Consider the following 19,740-nt stretch of genomic DNA (forward strand, 5'->3'; position numbering starts at 1 on the left):
CAGCACCATTTATTGAAGAGACTGTCTTTTTTCCAAGGGATATTCTTTCCTGCTTTGTTAAAAATTAGTTGACCATAGAGGGCCCATTTCTCTATTCTATTCCATTTATCTATGTGTTTTTGTGTCAGTACCACACTGTCTTGATGATCACAGTTTTGTAGTACAACTTGGAATCCAGCATTGTGATGCCCCCAGCTCTGGTTTCCTTTTTCAATATTCCCCTGGGTATTTGGGGTCTTTTCTGATTCCACACAAATCTTAGGATTATTTCTTCCAACTCTCTGAATAAAAGTCCATGGTATTTTGATAGGGATTGCATTGAGGCTCTTTAGCCTCCAAGTGTTTTAGTTTCTTCCAAATTTCTTCTTGTGATGAGTTCTAGTTTCAAAGCATAGTGGTCTGAAAATATGCAAGGGACAATCCCAGTCTTTTGGTATTGGCTGAGACCTGATTTGTGACCCAGTATATGGTCTATTCTGAAGAAAGTTCCATGTACACTTGAGAAGAATGTGGATTCCATTGCGTTCAGATGGAAAGTTCTGTATATAACTGTGAAATCCATCTGGTCCAGCGTATCACTTAAAGCCCTTGTTTCTTTGGTGATGTTGTGCGTAGATCTGTCATTTGCAGAAAGTGCCATGTTGAAGTCTCCTACTATTAATGTATTATTATTTAAGTATGTCTCTACTTTGGTTATTAATTGATATACTTGGCAGCTCTCACATTAGGGGCATAAATATTCATGACTGTTAGGTCTTCTTGTTGGATAGACTCTTTAAGTATGATATAGTGTCCCTCTTCATCTCTTACTAGTCTTTGGGATAAACTTTAATTTATCTAATATGAGGATTGCTACCCCAGCTTCCTTTTGAGGACCATTTGAATGGCAAATGGTTCTCCAACCTTTCAGTTTCAGGCTGGAGGTGTCCTTAGGTCTAAAATGAGTCTCTTATAGACAGCAAATAGATGGGTCTTGCTTTTTTATCCAATCTGAAACCCTGTATCTTTTGATGGGATCATTTAGAGTATCTACTGAAAGATATGAATTTAGTGTCATCGTAATATCTATTCAGTCCCTGTTTCTGTGGATTATTTCTTTGGGCTTCCTCTTCCTTTTACAGGGTCCCCATTAATATTTCTTGTAGACCTGGTTTGGTGGTCACATATTCTTTCAGTTTCTGCCTATCTTGGAAGCTCTTTATCTCTCCTTCTATTCTGAATGACATTGCTGGATAAAGTATTCTTGGCTGCATGTTCTTCTTAGTACCCTGTAAATATCATGTCAGCCCTTTCTGGCCTGCCAGGTCTCTGTGGAGAGGTCTGCTGTTAATATAATATTTCTACCTATATAAGTCAAGAATCTCGTTTCTCTCTGCTTTAAGGATTTTCTCTTTATCTTTGGAATTTGCAAGTTTCACTATGAAATGTCGAGGTGTTGAGCGGTTTTTATTGATTTTTGGGGGGGAACCTTTCTATCTCCTGGATCTGAATGCCTATTTCCCTCCCCAAATTAGGGAAGTTCTCAGCTATGATCTATTCAAATATGCTTTCTGGCCCTCTGTCCCTCTTGGTGCTTTCTGGAACCCCAATTATAGATAGATTCTTCCTTCTGAGGCTATCATTTATTATTAACCTTTCCTCATGGTCTTTTGCTTTTCTCTTTTTACCTCAGCTTCCTTCCTTGCCATCAACTTTTCTTCTGTGTTACTCACTCTTTCTCCCATCTCATTAACCCTCATCTTCAGGACCTCCAGTTTGGATTGCATCTCATTTAATTGATTTTTAGTTTCAGCCTGATTAGATCTAAATTCCGAGTCATGAAGTCTCTTGAATCCTTTATGCTTTGTTCCAGAGCCATCAGTAGCTTTATAATTGTGCTTCTGAATTGGCTTTCTGACATCGAATTTTAATCCATATTCTGTAACTCTGTGGCAGAGAGTACGGTTTCTGATTCATTCTTTTGTGGTTTTTCCTTCTAGTCATTTTGCTCAGTGCAAAGTGGTTGTATGAGCAGGCTGAGTCAAGAATATCAACCACGACCTAAGTAAATTTCACTGTAGATGATTCTGAGGGGTCCTAGAGAGTAATTTTCTTGGTTCTGAGTGTATCAAGCTCTGTATGTTAGAATATGCTCAGTCTCAAATTTATATAATCCAGCAATACCTGTAGAAAGCCCCAATATTGAGCACTAAAATATAAATGAGGTAAGAGAGGGAGACAGAATTGGAATGAAGAAAGAACATAATCTCACAGAATGAACCAGCATGGTATACCACGTGGTTATGGGTGCATGCTGGTCATGTTTTAGAAGGTACTAACTTTTGCCATTGTAGAATAAAATAAGGCAGAGAAAACACAAAGCAAAACAAAACAAATACCTTGTATATCTCCCAAAATTAAATTGAGCATGTTGAAGGGAATCTAGAAGTGGAAAATAGATCTAAGACATGTAATTGTAAAAATATGAAAGTCAAATAGGAAGAAATTTAAAAATGAAGAGGTGGTAAAATATTGTAGTTAAGGGGGGAAGAGGAAAAAAATACTGGAAATTTTTAGTCTGATATAAAAATGAGTTGTACTGGAAAAAGGGGAGGGAAAAAGGAAGAAGGAACCCTCTAGTCTATATACTATAAATCCCTCGACTTCCCCTGGAGCTTTCCAGAGCTGCTCGGCCAAGAACTTGCTCCTCCCATTCTTCCAGCTGGTCTTCTGGGGGAGGGTCTGCTGTGCTGACTTTCAGGTGTGTGTACCTGGGGGAGCTGCCCCCCCCCCCGCCAGGTGCCAGGCTCAGTGGGAGCTGTTGACCCCATGAGGCCCTTGCTCCCTGGCAGCCCTGTCCCTCCCAGGCACAGGGTGACACCAGGAGGAACACCACCACTGGCGATGGCCAGGTCCCCAGCCCTGGAGTCAGCTCCCACAGTAACTACCGCAGTCTCCCAGTCTGTACTGGCCTGGGTGCTCCCGGGGTGGGGGGCGCTGATCCGCACAGCTTGGGGGGCGCCCGGCAGCAGGAGCGCCCTCACCGTCCTGTGCCCACTCCCCTCCATCTCCCCCCAGCACCCAGTGGCAGGAGCGTCCTCGCTGTCCTGTGCCCTCCTGGCCTCCGCCTGATCCGGGTGGAGCGCAGGATCCTGGGCTGTGTCCCCCGGCGCCCTGGAATCCGGAGCCTGCACTGCTGGAATCACACTCCCGGGCTGCAGTTCCCTCCGCCCTGAGCCCCCATCTGACCCACCGGCTGCTCCCGAGGCCCCCCTGGCGCTCCAGCCCTTCACCGAGACTGGCCCACAGTCTGTGGGGCGCTCTCCCCCGGGCGCCCCTCCTGTCCTAGTGACTCCGGGAGACTGGAGGCGTCCCTGCCCCTCCTGCACTTCTGCCCAATTTCCCTGCTGAACGCCTTTCCATCCTGGAAGAATCCGGGCAGATTTTTAAAGTTTCTGCTTCTCCAGGGCGGGGCTTTCCTGTCCAGAAGCTCTCACCAACCTGCCTTAGTCCTGTTCTTTGCGGGCCCCTCCCCCACTTGATTTTTTTTTTTTTTCTTTTTTTCCACCTTCCTATCTTGTTAGAAGTGAAAACTCTTCTCTCTGTAGCATTCCGGCTGTTCTCTCTTTAAATCTCAGCTCAAATTCGTAGGTGTTCAGGATGATCTGAAAGTTATCCAGATAAATTGGTGGGGCTCTGTGAGGTAAGAACCCTGCTCCTCCACCAGCTTGCCCTGTCCTTGAAATTACTACTTTTGTAGTCATGTGTAAGTACCACCACTTAGGGCTCATAAAATGTACACCTACCAAAACTAAACATGAAATCTTGAGTCAATATTAAGATAGCTTTGGGGATTAAGATGTATTTACATCTGATTTTTACTTCCACTTTGATATTGTCTGTATTTATTAATATTTTATTGGACATTTCAAAGCACTTTGTAACAATTTTAATAACTTAATTTTAAAAAATTAGGTAAGATATATGTAAAACTTCATATTTTTATACATACACAATATATACACATACATATATATTTGCAATAGTATTAAAAATAAAGTTTTGAATTTGTTCATTTCTTCATTTGAATCCAGCCTCATCCAAACACCTGTTAAAAATGCAAAAGGACACACATATACACACATTATCACTGGGCAATAAGTATAAAAATGAAAGGAGCTGTAATTTCCCTCATATACTCCACCAATCCCATCTGTTATACAGTATTCAGAAAAATAAGCCTTTGCATTCAGGTGCTAATGTTTTAGTAGGAAAAGTTGTAAATTTCTTGACACAGAAAATAGAGATAGTGGGTTTTCTACATAGTATACATATCTATACATTATGTGTATCTTAATTCCATTATTGTTCTTGAGTCAGTTGTTAGTGAATGACCATATGACTTTCATCTGTCTTTACTAGATCAATTCTCCTATTTCACACTCTGAACTCAAGTCATAGCAGGAAACCTATACGACAGGTAAAAATCAAACTGCATTTTTATTGTAGTAGAAGAAAATATTAAATTGATACATCTTATAATTGTTTATTATGTGAAACAAAATGGTAAAATAATGGATGTCAAATACTAAGCAGCAAAGAACAAACAACCACAATAGTTCTCACTAAACTTTATATTTGTATGAATTTTAAGTCACATGATTAGGCTCATTTGGTGGGGAACAGCCTATCCTTGCAACTGGGTGTTTAAAATTGGTCTTCACCCTAAAGACATGACCTGTTCCAACATGAAAGCTAGTAATTCCTAAGCATCCACACAGTTCAACCATAGACTCCAACTTCTCTACCCGAACACTGCCCTTCTTTATGCCCCTTCTATTGCAAATCGCTCCCACAATCCATCCCTCTCTTTACCCTTTTCTTAAATGTTCCAGTAGCTTCTAAGTTAAAAGCTCAACCTACAGATATTTTCATCTTGTCACTTGTCTTATCAAAGGGAAGCTACCTGTAATCTTTGTCTCCTGAGGAGTCTTAGACAGCAGGTCTGGTCACTTGACTATGATTATGCATTTGATGGAATACCCAAGTGTCCTAATTGGAAATTGTATCTAAGGAAAAGTAATACTAATTATTGTAATGTATCCAAATGTCTTAGAATCTATACCTAATTGCTATGCAAGACAATAACATTTATGCATATCTTTAAGCATGTCAGATTCATTTTATTAGACATTTGGTTTATTATTAATATTAAATGCAGATCATGCTTATTTTATCTTTATGGTTTGTACACACTCAGCTCAGCACAAAATTTGAAACAATTAAAAGTGAACAATGATCAGGAGACCAGAGCTCTGCTCTGAACTCCACCAGTAAGGAACTGTTGACCTCGGCCAGAGCACTCAATTTCTTTGAGCATCAGCTTCCACAGTCCTGAAAAATAAATAAGACCTTGCCCACATAATTCACAACACTGTTATAAGTTAAATTAAGAGCATAGTTATCATAGCTTTATACAAATTGCTCTACAAGTAAAAGTACCCTGTGGCATAAAAAATCCAAGACTAAGGATTAATTCATTCACTCATTCAATCAACAAATTTAGCTAAAACTCATCTCGTCAATGTTTCAAACCATTAAAATAATGTTTAATTGTTGCATTTTGCACAAAGCACTTTTATTGCTGGATCTAATTCCCTTATTGAATTATACTGTGCTGGATGTTGTATGCAGATACTAATCACATATATGGAGCTGTGTCACCATTAAATTGCCAATGTGAAATGTTTCAACATTGCCAAGGGCTGACTAGATAGTTTCCAATGGTTCCATAGCAGGACAATAACATACTGTTAATCTTTTTGAAATATGTCAGAACAACCAAAGAAAACCATTTCAAGTTAGTTCCTCATCAAATTAATAAGACAAAAAGTACTGACATCATTCCATATTACAGCCTCGCACACTGGAAAACTGCCATTAGAGAAATACATTCAGCACTGGTATCAATTAATGCTGAAGTGCTATAATAACAAAAATTCATGAAATCTACTGGCAAGTTTTGGATTTCATACCTACTAAATTATCTGAGTTGGAAATGTGACCCTAATGAGCAGATTCTTATGAATCATCCTTTCTTCTTAAAGAATATACTTTACCTATTGATAAAGCATCACCTGAGAGATGCAATTTTCTCCATGTGCTGTTAAATAAACTATGAAAATTTTAAAATATTTATTAAAGAAAATATATCTATACCATCCAAATGTATACTTGGCATATACCTCAGTGAGTCCATGCTCCAAGACAGAAAAAAAAAAAAAAAAGAGAGATCCTAAAGAAAATTCTTTTTTCAGTCCTCTGAAATTTTTCCACTATTTAACCTCCATTTTCCAATCTATTAAATGAAATATCTATTTACTGTATTATGGTCCTAAACTTAACCACATAATATATGTAAAACATCCAGCATCCTGTCTGGCACATACTGTAGTGTTTGATTGTTAGTTTCATTCTTACAGTAGTGTTTGATATTAGTTTTATTCTTATACCTCATTTATCTCTGGGTTCCTCATAAGAAGTCAATTAGCTGTGTAAAGCCTTTCAAAATGCCAAAAACTTTTATTCATTCCTTCAGAAACGTTCATTAGTTCTCTAAGGATGAAATCACTAAACTAATACTTGCTTAGATTCATTCAACAGTAAAAGACATTATAATTCTTAGAAGAACTTAAAAGGGCACAGAAATTACTGTAGAATATTTTTAGCTACCACTTGAGATAGGGTATAAACTATACACACAGACTGGTCATGACTTACAAGCATTCTGTGTTTCATAAACTTTGTGGCAATATCAACAGTTTATATTTAAGAACACATTTTCCAGAAGAAATATTATGTATGGAGGTTAAGGCCACACACCAATTCGCATGGACCTAATTATTTCAGTTTTTTTCAACAAACATTTAATAAGTATCTGCTATGTGTAAGGCAACAGGTAGCCTCTGCAATATAAATGTGAAAAAAAGAAATATGAAAAAGTGAGCCATTATGTAAATTAACCTATAGACCCAACTAATTCATATGTAAATACATAGTGTAATAAGTCCTATAGAGAAAAACAACAGTGTGCTAAGAGTGAAGACAGTTGAGGCTTTTTACAATTTTGTATTTAGAGCTTTAGGAAAACTTCTTTGGGGAAACAGCACTGTGAGCTATGAAACAAAAGATGAGTTAGCCAATTGAAGGGTTAGGAGGTATGAGACATCTTTGCCCCATCTACCCTTCTCCTCTGTGTTCTGGGTAGCAGAAGGCTGAGCCATCGGATTGCATTAGTGGGTTTCCTTATCTGCTAGCTTCTGGTTTGGTTTGGGCAATGCGAGAGAAAATATAATAAAATGGAACAGATGAGTTTAGGTATTTATTTTCCTAATTTTATCCTCTGTTGTATTACGGTGGACGACTCTGTCCCTCTGCTAAAGACTACAGCTCTTGCCAGTTACCCTTTTCTACACAACAGTCCTTTCTAGTTCTAGTAACCATTCCCTCCCATTGCCTTTTCAGGCCTAGTAGTAGTAATAGCCTCCCACTTTTAGTAGTCTCCAGGTACTTACTTAATATGGTGACATGGGAGGAAGTACAACAGGAGAACACACATTGGGAGAACAAATGGCTGTGTCAGTTGATTACTGTGACATCAATAATGATTATAATGATTATGAGATCAGCTGGATGCTTCAGATGACCCCACAGAGATTACCCAGGGAAAAAAAAAATTGACAGTCATGAATTCCTAATTCAGAATCAGGGCTGAAAATCATAAAGCCCTAATGATAGCTCTGAAGGGTCTTTCATCTTCTGTCGTCTCAGGGGAGAATGGATGTAAACTAAGCCCAAAGCCTGGTTATAAGGGTTGTAGAATGGCAGTACAGATTGAGTGATTAAATGTCCTGTGCTAAAATCAGGTACTAGTGGGAAGGAGTAGAAACTCAGTGAAATCTATTATAGTAGAAAATGACAAATGAAAACCCACAGAACTCCCCACCTTTCTCCACATCTGTCAAGAAAAGTAAACCAAAAGCAATTTTGCATTCTTAGAGCCATTACAGAGGTTAGTAAAACTATCAAAGACTTTAAATATTCCTATAATATCCCAATTTCTTACAGCTGTATGTGTAGTTCACAAACCAAATGGGTCGTGGAAAATGAAAGTAGATTATCACAGACTTAATCAGGTGGAGATACCAATCACAGGTGCATTTCTAGAAGTGATATCTTTAATGGAGCAAATCAACCCAGCCCCTGGCAGCTAGCATCCAGCAATTGACCTGATTGACCTGGCTTTTTTTCTTATACCCTTCAGCAAAGATAATCAGAAGCAGTTTGCCTTCACAGGTACAACAGTATACTTTTATGGTCTTGCCTCAGGGTTATGTCAACTCCTGTGCTGTCATAATATAGTTTGAGGCCCCCTGATCTGATATCCCATAGAACATGATACTGGTTCATTACATTTGTGACATTATGCTAACTGGATCTAATGAACAGGAAGTAGCAAGCACTTGAGATGCCTTAGTAAGACATATGCATGCCAGGGAGTAGGAAATAAAAGCCTACAACAGTTCAGGAATATACCATATTCTAAGGGTCCAATCAGGATATCCTTCCCATAGTAAAAAACAAGTTACTGAAGATTGTAGTGACTATCGTGAAGAAGTATAACTTGTTGAGTTTCTTTTTGAGAAGGAACATAAAGCATATTTGGCAACCATTATGCTTCCCAGTTTTTTCTGTGCACAAATTGCCCTTTTCATTGGCATTGTAACCTTCTAGACCCAGTTCTTATCTATGTCTTTCCTACAACTACAGCTCTCTCTCCAACTCCAGATTCTTTTAATCTTTCACTCCTTTGCTCCTTCATATCTATAGGTCACATTAAATTTTATGCATATGTGGACAATTGATTTAAGACATGTGAAGTATGGCTAAATAATGTGAGAAAGATGCTTTCTCAATCATGCTTCATTGATTAAATATCTATATGGAGAAAACAAAACTCTTACCTGAATATATTAAAACTCCTATAAACCTAAGATAAAAATAGATAATCCCATGGAAAAATAGGCAGGGGACCCAATAGGCACTTTTCAAAAGAGGCAATCTAAATGACAAATAATATAAAAAGAACTTTAACTTTGCTGTGATAAATGCAAATTAAAACCAGAACATGAGGGATGCCTGGGCTCAGCCTTTGGCTCAGGTCGTGATCCTGGGGTCCTGGGATTGAGTCCCATACTGGGCTCCCTGCATGGAGCCTGCTTCTCCCTCTGCCTATATCTCTGCCTTTCTCTCTGTGTCTCTTATGAGCAAATAAATAAAATATCTTAAAAAAAAAAAACAGAACATGATACCATTGTACCCAAACTAGTATAACTAAAGATTTTTTTTTTTTTTAAAGTATAAAACTAAGTTTCGGCAAGGAAGCAGGGCAATGGAAAATACTGCTAACAAGAGTCTCAGCTGATTTAACCACACTGAAAATTCTTTGGCTTTATCAAGTAAGCTGAGCAGACACAAACCTTATATCCTGGTAAATAATTCCTATGTATAAACCAATACAACCACATGCTTGCACGCAACAACACGTGTTCAAGGACATTAACAGCAGTGATTTTTATAATATTAAAACAAAACAAAAAAAAGAAAATAACCAAATGTCCCTAAATAAACTGTGGTATAGACATTGGATAGACTAGTATATACATCAATGAAATGAACAAATTACAGGTACAGGGATGAATTTTACAAACAAAAAAAATGAGCAAGAGAAGCCTGACAAGAATATATGCTATATGGGATCCCTGGGTGGTGCAGCGGTTTGGCGCCTGCCTTTGGCCCAGGGCGCGATCCTGGAGACCCAGGATCGAATCCCACGTCGGGCTCCAGGTGCATGGAGCCTGCTTCTCTCTCTGCCTCTCTCTCTCTATCATAAATAAATAAAAATTAAAAAAATTAAAAAAAAAGAATATATGCTATATGATTCTACTTGTTTAAAAATCAGAGAATATTTAACTTGACAGTCTAGTGTTTAGAAATACAGGTTTAAGGATGTGTTTACCCTGTGAGGCATGACAATGACTACAATGAAAGGATAGTGATTCAAAGTGGTGTCACTACCAAACTTACAGAAATAAAAAGTAGCACAAGAAACCCTGTAATCAATTGTATACAAACGAATCAGATAATTTAGAGGAAATGGACAAATTCCAGAAACAAATTACTGAAGTGACGCAAAAGGAAACAGAAAATCGGAGATCTATAACAAATAAAGATTTAAGTGGTAATTTTAAAACTCCCCACAGGGCCGCCCCGGTGGCTCAGCGGTTTAGCGCCGCCTTCAGCCCAGGGCGTGACCCTGGAGACCCGGGGTCGAGTCCCAAGTCAGGCTCCCTGCATGGGACCTGCTTCTCCCTCTGCCTCTCTCTCTCTCTCTCTCTCTCTCTCTCACACACACACAGGAATAAATCAATAAAATCTTTTTAAAAAATAAATAAAATAAAACTCCCCACAAAGCCAAGCCCTGAACCAGACCAGACGACCTCACTGATGAATTCTCACCAACATTTAAATGTGAACTAATACCAACCCTTCACAGACTTAAAAAAAAAAAAAAAAAAAAAAAAAAACCGGAAAAGGCAACATTTTCCAATTCATTTTATAAACCCAGCTACCCTGATACCAAAACGAAAGATGTCACAAGAAAACAAAACTCGCACACTTACTTTTATCTGCCGGAGACCCGCAGCAGAGCGGCGGCCACTGGCTGCTCCATCGAAGTTCCGAGCGGGAGCGCCTGCTTGCGTCAGCGCGGCGGTGCGTCCGTACGTCAGTGCGTCCGCGCGCCAGACGCAAGGGCGCGAGGGAGGACAGCCCGGCCTCTCGCCTCGCCCGGCTCCTCGTCAGCCTCCTCAGCTTCCCGCCTCCCGCGCGGAGAACCGCAGCGCCGGTGCGCTGTCTGCGGCCCTGCGGGTCCCCGGAGCCTGAGCGGTGACGGAGCTGCAGAGAGCCGCTAACGTCGCCAGGCAAGCTCACCGTGCCCGCAGGAACAGGAGAGGCCAGGTAGTGCGGGCCAGTGGGGGCTTTCCGGTTGTGTGGTTTAACGGGCAGGCCTGTGTGGAGCGGGGAAGACCACGGTGAACATGGCTTCGGAGGAGTATTGGTTCGCCCTCAGCTTCCACGCTATACTTGGAGTGATGACAGCAGCCACCAAGGTGTCAATAAAATCTTGGCTTCAGCCCTGAAGACATAGAAGAGACTATTCCATGCATTGCAGAAGTCGGTAAACTGCTTGCAGATGCAGGCTTGGTTGACTCGCAAGTTTTCTACAGCCTTATACTCGGAAGAGCAATAACGCAAGGCAGCTTCACGAGAGTTTACTTTTTTTTCACTTTTTTGTTTGAATTCTAATTGGTTAACATACATGCAATATTGATTTTGAGAGTAGAATTTAATGGTTTACCTTTTTTTTTTGAAGTATTTGTTCATGCTCCTCTGCGTGTTTGTTATGCAGAGATGTCAAAGGACTCAAAAAAAAAAAAAAAAAAAGACAGGGCTGGGGGAATTAAGGTTTCACTGGAATGGATTCTGAATATAAAAGAACAGAGGCGCCATAATTGGTGCTGAAAACAGACTCCTGTGAGGTAAATGACCATGTCCAACAAGTTATGGAACTTCTACAGGAACTGGATACTGTACCTGTGCATGCCACTTACCAAGTAAAAGAACTGGAAATGCCAGAAAATAAACTTAATTTGGCAAAAACAGTTGCAGAAATATTACCAGCATTGAAAATAAAATGGATATACAGTGGGTGCAAGTTTTAGCAGAAGGCTGGGCAACCCCACTGAATGATTTTATGAGAGAGGGAGTCCTCGCAGTGCCTTCATTTCCATTGTCTTATGGATGGAGGTATCATTAACTTGTCATTGCCTGCAGCTCTGACAACTAGTCAGGAGGGAAAGAGATGCTGGATGGCTGGTCTACATTTGTTCTGATGTAGGACCGCTGTGTGGCTATTCCTCACAATACAAAGTTTGTTGAGCACAGAAAGGAGGGTTCTGGTGCCAGACAGTGGGGAACAACATGTGAGAACCACCCTTACATCAGGAAAGTTATGGAACAAGGAGGTTGGCTGGTTGGAAATTTTCTGGCCTTGGACTGAATTTATTGGAACAATGGTCTTGATGAGTTTTGTTTTACTCCTATTGAGCTATAACAGATGTTTAAAAATATGAATGCTGATGCTGTCATTGCATTTCAATTATACAACCCAGTGCATGCTAGGTTGGGTCTAATCTAGTACTGTGGACATGCTTTATTAATAGAGGATACCTATAAGCAACTTCTAGAGAGTGGCTACAGGCACCTTGCCCTTCTCCTTCACTCTCTTGGTACCTGCACAAAGGACAATGATGCTGCTTTGATGTGTATGAAGCTGCATCCTTCAGTGCCAGAGGAGGGAGTTCCATATCCTAAAACAACAGTAGTGGCCATCTTCCCATCTCCTACCGTGTATGCTAAACTAGCTGGAGTCCAGTGGCATTAGAGAGCATGGATGGTTGCAGGAGACAATGTTAACATTGTCATTGTTGGACAAGAGCCTGCTGGCAGACCTCTTTCAGAAACGGTGAACCATCCTTATGAGCCAACTCATGGCGCCAAAGTACTGACAATGGCCTCTGGCCTAATCACCTTGGAAATAGTTCCCTTCTGAGTTGCAACTTACAAGGAAAAGAAGCATACAGACTACTGTGACCCTGAACACCATGAAGACTTTGAATTTATTTCAGGAACTTGAATGTGCAAACTAGCCAAAGAAGGCCAGAAATCTGAAGGTGTCATGGCTCCCAAGCCCTGAACTGTGCTGACGCAATACTACAAATCCTTGGAGAAAGCTTAAGCTGTAAGCCCAGTCACTTCACCTTTGACACTTCACTGAGTAACAAGAGGAACCACATAGTTATTGTTAGCATTTCTTCGAAGTAATGTTTGTCTAGACACGCTTCCTACAAACAGACCATTTTCCTTAACTAATAAAGCTTTGGTCTGCCTTATGAGTTCTTTTTGAACCAGTGTAACACACTGCTTGGTTTGAGTTCCACTTATTATAGCTAATATTCCTATAATAAAATTTTAAGTCTTGTCTTTTTATATTATATTTATGCTCCTATCTCATGATTTTCTTAAGCTGTTATAGTGTTGTAACCAGTAAGATATACATTGAACCTCACTTTTCATCCCTTGAAAACAGAAATAAAAGTCCACTAAACAGTAAATTTCGCTAGACCTAGTTTGTTGAATTGTATAAAGACATCTCTTACAATTAGATTATTTTTCTGCATTAAAAATAAACTGCTTTCTTTCTTCCTTCTTTCTGATCAACTATTGACCTTCAGCTATTACAATCTAAAGTAGTCCTGTGATCTGAGGTAAGCCCCAAAGAAACTTTTTTATTCAATAAAATTGAACTTTTTGGCTTCTAAAAAAAGAAAAGAAAGAAGGGAGGGAAGGAGGAAGGAAGAAAACAAAGATCAATATCCTCTATGAATATAGATGCAAAATCCTCAATAAAAGACTAGAAACTAAATACAATAAATGAAAAGAATTAGATACCATAACCAAATAAAATGTAATGTATCCTAAGAATGAAAGATTGTTTTAACATCAAAATCAATTAACATAAAACATCACATTAATATCATAAAGAGAGAGGCTCGAGGTCCCATTAAGCAAGGTGAAAAGCTTTTCCTTCTCTTGGCTGTTTGGTTCCATCTCTACAAGTCTTTCCAATAATTCCTAATCTATAATTTGTATCTTCCTGTTCCTTGAAACCAAAGAATCTTTCAATAAGAATTAAAATATTTGTCCCTCTTTAGTCTGTCAAACACAAAATATCCCTGTAGTACTTGTGATAGAAATGTTTCAGTAATAAGTAACAAAAAAAAAATGAAATAAATACAAAGTTCTAAACTCAAAATGACTTTAAACAGTAAAGGAGGTATTGACTTATGTAACAGAAAAGTCCAAATGAAGCTTCATCTTGCACCTCAGATGAGATCTCCAAGGACCTTTTTTCTCATATTCTCTCTATTCTACATGCTATCCCAGTAGCCCTCTGGGAGTTCCAAGTTCTTTCTGGTAATTTCAGCAAAATGTTTGCTGCAATTCCAGATGTCCTTTCCTTATAGGAAAACACTCTGGAAAGCTAGAGTCTCTTAGAGTAGCTGCTATACATGTCCTGGGAATCAGTTTCCCTTCACTGATAATTGGAACTCATGTCCTTCCCTGAGCAGGTCACTGTGACAAGGTTACAATACTCTCCGATTGGCTTTTAGACAGGGAAGATCCACCCGAAGGCAGCACACACATTCAGTCTCACCCAAACTGCAAGGCTGAGAAAATGGAAGGAGCAAATTTCCTCCCCAAATGTAAAAATACCCTTGGTTACAGCAAACAAAAAACCTAAGTGGGAGAGAGGTGAAATAGATGCCAGGAAAACAATAAAAAAATAATCTTCAAAATGGTTTCCAGGCACTATTCTATAACATGGCATTAAAATCATTCTATGTAGACCAGAAATCTCAAAAATTATTTTCAATTACTTTTTGCCTTTGAATCAATGAAAAAGTTAACATCATAATAAAGCCTTCCAGGCTAAAACAAAAAAGAAAGAAAGATAGTATTTTGTATTTTCCTATATTGCATGATGGAGCCAAGGCTTGAAATTGTGATGATTGTTACCATGCAACGTCAGTGCACTGAATATATCGTCTATTCCCATCTTTCATTCAAATTCCTTGCATATATTAGTAAGGGTCACTCAGAAGCACCTACGTTAATCAAAAAAGAAAAACTGGTGTTGCATGCTGCAAACAGCCTCTATTCCTGGATGAATAAATAACATTTAAAGTTGCTTGCCTTCCTTTATGTAGCCAATATCCTTCAGGTATTTTAAGGGAATAGTGTTCCTGAGACAGCCACAGAAAAATATTAATGAAAATATGGTGATGCATCTTATTAGTCTATGAAAAAGATAGTTTTTGCATTTTCAAATTAGTAGAATATTTAAAACTACCTCCAAATAAGTACATTAATGAAATTGCTTTGTTACTTAAAAGGGAAAAGGAATACAATTATGAATTACACTCTTATCTTCATTTTCTCACTTCAAATGTACAAAGTATTTATACCTGACTCCTGTATGCAATCAAATGAACAGAAAATCCCATATTTGTAAAACTACAGACTATATAAAAATAGGGTTGACTTTTCAATCATATTTCAGTCAAGTTTGTCATTAACAATTATATTAAAATGTTGGCAAAAGGATGATATCAAAAATATTATATTCCAGTCTTCAATTTTATATATATAAATAGGGTCCTAGATCAAGAGGATTAAGAGTAATTGCTATAAACGTTCTGTAATACTGTATTCCAAATCTAGAACTTGATGTAAGTATATTTTAATTCATCATTTATATGAGTTATTCAGTGAGTTTTATTTTTTTAAATAGGCTCATTTAAAACACAAATTTTATTATTCTTTTAAAATAAAACTAAACTTTCCCCCTATTAGTTGAATGCACATTTCAAACTCATTTTCCCCATGTATTTTTTTAGAGAAAGAAAATACAATACCTGAGGTTTGAAGAACTCTACCTATTAAAAGTCTGTTTTAAAATTACTTGGCTTGGGATCCCTGGGTGGCGCAGCGGTTTAGCGCCTGCCTTTGGCCCAGGGCGCGATCCTGGAGACCCGGGATCGAATCCCATGTTGGGTTCCCAGTGCATGAAGCCTGCTTCTCCCTCTGCCTGTGTCTCTGCCCCCCCCCCCCCGTGACTATCATAAATAAATAAAAATTAAAAAAAATAAAATTACTTGGCTTGAGTTATGAAATGTTATTGATCCTTTGAACAATAGTATTTTACTCAAGGGAAGAAAAAAATGTGACCCACCAAGTCTTCGTATACATAACATAGAAAAACGAGTTCAGGGAAAAAGTAGTAACAAAATTATTACATTAGTAAAAATTATTGGGCCATCCTAATATTTGAATTCATATTACCAAGTAAACAAATGACTGACTACAATTTACACTTTTCCTTATTCTGAAGTTGTAAATATAATCTCTTATAATTTCCTTCAAAACATTTTAAATTATTGCTGTCTATCACAATTAGATCTTTAATCCACACAAAATTACTTAACAGCGTTTGGTTAGAGACAGAGCTTCTCAATCTTTTTTTCTCCATATTGATAACCAAAGTTCTGAACACTAATCAATAGCCCATCCTTCACTGGTAGGCAGTGTCGCCTCTGCCATATATCAGGTTTCCATCTGTGCATTGATCTATTTCAAATCTCTGTTCAGTTCCATTGGTCTATTTATCTTTCCTAGAACGATGCACGGTGCTTTTGTTGTTCATAGCTTTATATTATTTATAGTTTGTAATAAGTGTTTATGGTAAAGAGATCGTCTTATATTGTACTTGTTCAAAATTATCTTGGCTATTTAAGCCCTTTGCACTTCCACACATTTTATAATTGCCTTGTCAATTTTCATAGAGGTAAAACTAAAAAAGAAAGAAAAACCCTTTGAGATTTTTATTGGAATCTTGTCTTATTTCACTGGTTCACATAGCCAGGTTTGATGGGGTTTGGGAGGGTGAGGCTTAGATGTTAACCATCAACTCATTTTATTAATAATTTAGGATTAGTGAGGTTTTTAATTTCTTCTTGAATTATTATTGGCTAGTTCTATTTCTCTCAAACATTTATCTTAAGTTTTCAAATTTAATGACTTAAAATTGTTTATAATATCTTCTTTTAAAAAACTCATGTTTCTGGGGCTATGATACTATTCTTTCACTGCCAATATTCTTCTTTCTTCCTTCTCTCTTTTTTTTCTTGCTCAATCTTGCCAGGGAGTTTCTATTTTATTAGACTTTTCAAAAAGTGAATGTTTGGCTCATCTCTTATCTTTTTTTCCACTTAATTTTCTCCTCTTATTATTTTCAGTATTTAAATTTACTTTGAGTTTATTCTGTTATTTTTATAACCCCTTTAATTTGGAAACTTAGATGACCAGTTTTTAAAAATTATTTTAAGTAATGTTTTACCAATATCCCCTAAATTTTAGAATGCCATGTTTTCATCAATTTTCACTCCTAAATATTTTCTAATGTCCACTGGTATTTGTATTTAGACCCAAAGATTATTTTGAAGTGTCTTTTATTATAATTTCCAAATCAATTTTTAAATTAGCATTTTTAATTATTTCTGAACTAGGTACATTTTAACAGAAAAAAATCACCTGTTTAGCAATTCTTTGACTCTTTTTAATAGCGCCTTAATAGTGTAGAATGTGCTCAGTTCTAATGAAAGTTCCACGTATACATTCTCTAATTGTTGGATATAGAGCTCTATATGTGCCCATTACATCAGACTTGCTAATTTTGTTGTTCAATTCTTCCATATCTCTACTAATATTTTGTTTGCTCTATCAACTACTATGAATGAGTTAAAAATTGTCTATTGTGCATATTAACTTATTAATTTTACTTTACAATTCTGTCAGCTTTGCTATATATGTATTAAAAATATATTACAGGGCAGCCTAGGTGGCTCAGCGGTTTAGCGCCGCCTTTGGTCCAGGGCCTGATCCTGAAGACCTGGGATCGAGTTCCATGTCAGGCTCCCTGCATGGAGCCTGCTTCTCTCTCTGCCTGTGTCTCTGCCTCTCTCTGAGTTTCTCATGAATAAATAAATAAAATATTTAAATATATATATATATATATATAACACATATATAATGTATACATATATAAAGACTATGCTTTTGGGTGCTTATAAATTTAGATTTTTTTAGTCTTTCTGTGAGAATTGGACCTTCTTTTATTAAATATTATAATACTTAATTAAATTGAATATTCTACACCCCTAAAGTATTTTTACTTTGAAATCAATTTTGTCTAATAGAAACTTACATAGCTATATTTACATATTTACACAGATATATTACCAAATTATTTTGTTTAGTGTTTGCCTAACATATTTATCCTTTAACTTTCTAATTTTTATGTGATAACTGTTTAAGGAGTGTTTTGTTATTTATCCAAACTTGAAAATATTTGTACTTTGACTTGCGTGTTTACTCTATTGGTGTTTATTATGATTACTAGTACATTTTGATTTAGTTCCACAACTTTATGTTTTATATTTATCCTGCTTTTTCTCTGCTTTTTTTTTTCTTTTCTCTTTCCCTGCTTGCTTTTGAATTGATCAGGTATTTTACATTAATTTTCCCCTCTACCAATGGCTAGAAAGTTATATATGTATTATGTAGGGTAAACTAGGTTTTGTAGTAAGTCCCGTATGTTATTGGCTTCATACAATACTGTACAGCTTTCCTGGAGCTGGAGCAAATAATCAGTGGGAACGGGAATGGTAATTGATAAGTTGCTGAAGACTGTGGACTAACTTGGGAGTTAAAACTCCTCAGAGGCTAGTCTTAGGTAGGCCCCCTACACTTCCAGGAGTTCTACTTCCAGTAGCCCAGAGAAGAGGAAAAAAAAAAAAAAACCTCTGTTTTGAAAAGGCAGAAGGGAAAAGTAACCATTTTGAAATATACCCAGAGCATTCTGCTCTTCATAACAAAGCTCCGCCCTCAAGAGAAATTACTCTAGCAAGTATAAACAGAGACATAATATAAAGAAGTCAATTTTCCAAGAAGACCTACCAATATAAAATGTGTGTATGCATTTATATATGTATGGGTATACTCACACACACGTGTATGTGTGTGTACCAACTAATGTGTATGTGTACATACACTCATGTGGTTATGTGCAGGTACATTTATATGTGTGTGTACCATCTAAGTACACACACACATTTGATAGTGTATCAAATTTGGTTTGTCAATCTTAACATACACTAACTCAATATGTTAATAATAGGGGAAGCTAGAATGAGGATGGGAAGAGTATACATGAGAATTCTTTGTACTATTGCTCAATTTTTCTGTAGACCTAAAAATGTTATAAAATATAAAGTCTATTAAAAAAAACAATATTCTTAGGTCTCAGGCCTTGGAAATTCAGACTGTAGGCCAGATTTGGCCTACAAGCACTAGTTCCTTGAACTTTGATCTAAGAAACTTTCTTTCTTGTGTCTATCCCCATCTTCTTCCAAAAGAAATGTCTTCAGTGAGGTATGACAAACTCCATTGGTGGTAAAATCTCATTTTCCTTTGTCTGAAAACATCTTGACTTTATTCTTTTTTTTTTTAATTATAATTTAATGGAAAATTCAATTTTATATCAACAGCAAATTCTTCAAACATTTTAAAGGTAGTATACTTCTGTCCCTTTTCATTCTTGAGAAATCTGCCCTAGTTTTTCTTTTCTCTCACATTACTTGTAACACTCCTGTTTGTCTCCAATGTTTTGCATTTTCTGGAATATGCCTAATTGTGTGTTCAGTGGATTTCCTGTTATTTCTGCGTGAGATTTGGGAATGATTCTCAACTTTGCAGTTTTATATCTTTTAATAATTATGGAAAATTCTCAGCCATTATTTCTTGGAATATTTCCTCTATTCCATGTTCTCTGTTCATTTATTTTGGATTCCATTTAAATATATTTTAAAACTTTTCACTCCAAACGTGATATTTCTTAACTGCTTTCATATTTTCTACCATTTATCCCTTTGCATTTCATTTTGTATAATTTTTTTATAT

General features: G+C 37.3%; 1 long non-coding RNA gene and 1 pseudogene across 1 annotated transcript in view; one reads left to right on the top strand and one right to left on the bottom strand.

The window, feature by feature from the left end:
* Positions 1–10,983, bottom strand: part of LOC140638013 (uncharacterized) — a 481,686-nt gene extending 470,703 nt beyond the window's left edge. The window contains exon 1 of the long non-coding RNA XR_012035131.1: positions 10,722–10,983. This is a non-coding gene — a long non-coding RNA (uncharacterized lncRNA). The remainder of the gene's footprint in view (positions 1–10,721) is intronic.
* Positions 10,984–10,986: 3 nt separating this feature from the next.
* LOC140639160 (bifunctional 3'-phosphoadenosine 5'-phosphosulfate synthase 1 pseudogene) lies at positions 10,987–13,151 on the top strand (annotated as a pseudogene).
* The last annotated feature ends 6,589 nt before the right edge of the window (positions 13,152–19,740 follow it).

Source organism: Canis lupus, chromosome 8 (assembly GCF_048164855.1).
Source record: "Canis lupus baileyi chromosome 8, mCanLup2.hap1, whole genome shotgun sequence".
Classification (NCBI taxonomy): domain Eukaryota; kingdom Metazoa; phylum Chordata; class Mammalia; order Carnivora; family Canidae; genus Canis; species Canis lupus.